The sequence below is a fragment of the Nannospalax galili genome, unplaced genomic scaffold (assembly GCF_000622305.1).
Source record: "Nannospalax galili isolate Female #2095 unplaced genomic scaffold, S.galili_v1.0 scaffold243, whole genome shotgun sequence".
NCBI classification, from domain to species: domain Eukaryota; kingdom Metazoa; phylum Chordata; class Mammalia; order Rodentia; family Spalacidae; genus Nannospalax; species Nannospalax galili.
Window position 1 is genome coordinate 9,949,178 of NW_008353490.1, and position 3,819 is coordinate 9,952,996.

Below are 3,819 nucleotides of genomic sequence, written 5' to 3' on the forward strand. Positions count from 1 at the left end.
GCAGGGCTTGATACCTAGCACTGTATGTGGCATGGTGGCCCTGGAGATGTGTCGTGTCCAGAAGGGCCTGATACCTTGCACTCTGAGGGAGAGGGGGAAGAAGTGGTCCAGGAGGGCCTGATCTCTAGCTATGTATGTGGATACCACCACAATGTGCCATCCTGAACCCACTAGGTACTATCATGACTATACCACTAGGTGTCAGGCCGTTAGACACTCTGCACAACATGCTGCTCCCTGCAAACAACTAGGTATGAGCTGCTGCTCTATACTACTTCTATCAGTGTTCATATTCACTGCTAAATGTTAGACTGTGTTGGACTGCCTCTGCCTGACCCGCTGTCCTACATACATTGGTATCAGGTCTTGCTGGACACTCCACTGCTGCTGTCCCATATACTGCTATCCCTAACCTGTGATAGGCCTGCTTGAATCAGGAAAGTTCACAACCTGAGGCTGGGTGGGGCCAGGGCTGTGTCTTTCCTGGTCCAGTTCCCTGGGAACCCAGTTCAAGTGCCCTCCACCATCTCAGGCCTGGAGAGAGTGCCAGGGACATCGTGTACTTGCTGCAGATTCTGTGAGATCCACACAGCAGCCGGCTGTCTTCTTTCTGATCTAGAGCAGGGATACCTAAACTTTCTCCAGTCACCACCCCTTTTCAACCAAGAAATTTTTACATGGCCCAAGCATATCTACATATGCAATATAAGTATATAAATAAAATATGGATACGTTTACTTAAAAATTCTTTTGTATACATGATTTGTTTTACGGCTTATTAAGATGAAAACAGTTTTCCATATTAATGAGATGGATATGCTTATTAAAGACTCATTACATTAAAAATTCAATACTGGGGTTGGGGACATGGCTCAAGTGGCAAAGTGCCTGCTGCACATGCATAGGGGCCTGACTCTGGATCTCTTGACTCCACATAAAAAAGCCTGGCATGGTTATGTGTACTTGTATCCCCAGCACTGGGGGTGGGAGTAGAGGAGGCAGTGGAGACACCAGGCAGATCCCCGAAGCTCACTGGCTAGCCAGCCTAACTGAACTGAGGTTCAGTGAGAGACGCTGTCTCAAAAGATAAAGGTGGAAAACAAAGAAAGATACCCAATGTTTATCTCTGGCCTCCACATGCAAGTGAACACACATAACACCTGCATGAAAATATGCACACACCCTAAGTACAATATATGTTGCATGAAAGAAATTCTCGAATTTTAAAGATCTAAGACCTGGTCTTTGGTGTCCCCCTGGTGGCCGAGCTCTCTAGCCTGCTTTCTCCTTGCAAGTTTTTTCAAGAAAGATACCCAATGTTTATCTCTGGCCTCCACATGCAAGTGAACACACATAACACCTGCATGAAAATATGCACACACCCTAAGTACAATATATGTTGCATGAAAGAAATTCTCGAATTTTAAAGATCTAAGACCTGGTCTTTGGTGTCCCCCTGGTGGCCGAGCTCTCTAGCCTGCTTTCTCCTTGCAAGTTTTTTCAATCTTGCAAGATGCCTCACCAGACCATCCTTTCCTGCCAGAAGGGACTGCACCTGTCCCAAAGGCTGTGTGACCCTGACAGGAGTCATGGGAATGTGGGCCCGGCCTGGTCCTCACTGAAAGGAGGTGGATGCCAGGCAAAGGGTGGGAAGAAACTTCAGGAAAACCTCTAGAAGTGGAGCTGGGGGAGGAAGGTGGGCACCTCAGAAGATTGCTATGAGGAAAGTCTTGCTCCTCTAACACAAGCAGCTGCAGTGAGAGAGTTCCCTATAATAACACAATGTTTGGAGAATAAACAGGAGCCTCTGACCTCTGCTGCTAGAATTCATAGCTGAGCCGGTTGTTGGTTTCGTTATTATTTTCTCATTGGAGGAATAAAGTAAGAAGGCATGGGGGATTCCCTACTCTGGGTGGTCCTGCATGCCATGTGAGAGTTTTGTTTATCTTCTCTGGCCTAAGATGGATCCTTAACAACTGCTCAAAGATGTGAACAGAAAGGACCTTCTATCCTAAAGAAGATAAAACCAGCATCTTCATGAAACTGATAGAAATTGATTTAGGCTTACCCTTTGATAAATTACAAGCTTATGGTAAATCTATCAGAAATACAACGTTACTAAGCTACATTACAGTTCTACCTGAATAAAGACTCAGTCTCTTAGTTTTAAGAGTGGGCCAGTCTTTCTCTGATCCTGGGCTGGTTTGCGGCCTGGCTGCACCCTGGAGTGGAGGCCGAGCGGCCTGGTCCTCGCAGTCCGTGGCGGCATGGGCGGAGCCCAAGGTGGGCTGGGTGGCGGTGGGCCTGATGGTTGGCGCCTGCTACTGCTTCTACTGCTGACAGGGAGAGGCGGTTGGCGGCTGCGACGCTCCCGTCCGCAGATGAGCCCCTGTCGGTCCCTCACGGTCGGCGGCTGCTTGCTTCCTCTCCTTCGCCCCTGGCTGCCGGCGGCTGCACCCCTCGCAGCCAGGGGCCGTCTCGGACCGTCGCCCCCTCGCGGTGGGCGGCTGAGCGCCCCTTGCGGTCCCTCTCGGTCGGTGCCCGCCCAACGCCCCCTCGGGTTCCCTGGCGCAGGATTTGTATTGGGAGTCATGTTCAAGAGTTAGTGCAGAGCTGTGAAACACTGAGCATAAAAACCACTGAATTACCCTTTAGAATGATTAATGGTGAATAGGATAATTTTCAAAATTATGGCTTGCTTCCTGCTTGAAGACATGAGCTCTCAGCTTTCTTTTCCAGCTGCCTCCTGCCGTGCCATTCCGCTGTGATGGACTCATACCATGGTTTCAGACACCCTCACAGGTTTTCTACCATGCAGCTACTCAACATGGAGGAAAAGACGTCTATCCAGGGCAGTGTCATTGGGAAGGTTGTGAAACTTTTCAGTGACAGTTTTCTTTTATTACCCACTTACAGGATAACCACTAGTCTAAAGATGGCTTACTTGCAGGGTAAAAACAAGACGGACCAGGACAAGTGGGAAATCAAAAGTCTTCAGGGCACAGGCTCAGCTCCTAGAGCACAAAAGGTCATTGCAAGTCACCCCAGTGCTGCACTCATGGCTCTTAGGAGAGGATCAAGAAACCTTGTCTTTTGAGATTTTACAGATGAAAAACAGGGACCAATAGCTAAACACATCCAACAAACAGCTGCCTTAATATTTAAGAGTACTGATAAATACTTAGAATGTAGTTGCAGATTGCTAAAGAGACATGAAAATGACTCTTCAGTGATAGTCACTAGTAACATGAAAGCTTCCTCCATCCTTGCCAAATGCCTTTATTAACCTAATTTTATAGTTTAGAATAAAGAACAAGACTCCTAAATGCTTTGGTGAATAATATTCCACTTACATGGTAGATTTTCAGATGCTGTTACTTAAGGAAGCACCAAATGTTAACACAACAGAGACCATAAAATTATTTTATGTCCTCCCATGATGCTGAAAGGAAGTTTCATATTCTGATCTCTGAATGAATCCCTTTCTGTTTAAAAACAAAACAATCTAAAAACTGCTACAGGATTGTGAAGTAGCTTATCTGCAGGATGACTCATGTCTGGTTAAGATGGAAACTGGTGTGTGGTCAGAGTTCAGTACCTGCCCCCTTGGAATAAAACTGAAAATAAAAGCATTAAACACTTACCTATATCAAAAAAGTGCACATTTTTATATTTATAAAACCACGTAAGCTGGTTTGAATAAAAAAGTTTGAACATACCTATACCCCCAGTCTCAGGGGGCCACCAAAATCTAGGTGTGGATTGCATGCTTTGTTTAGAAATCAGTAGTTTGCTTTTCGTACTTCAGCCCATATACAT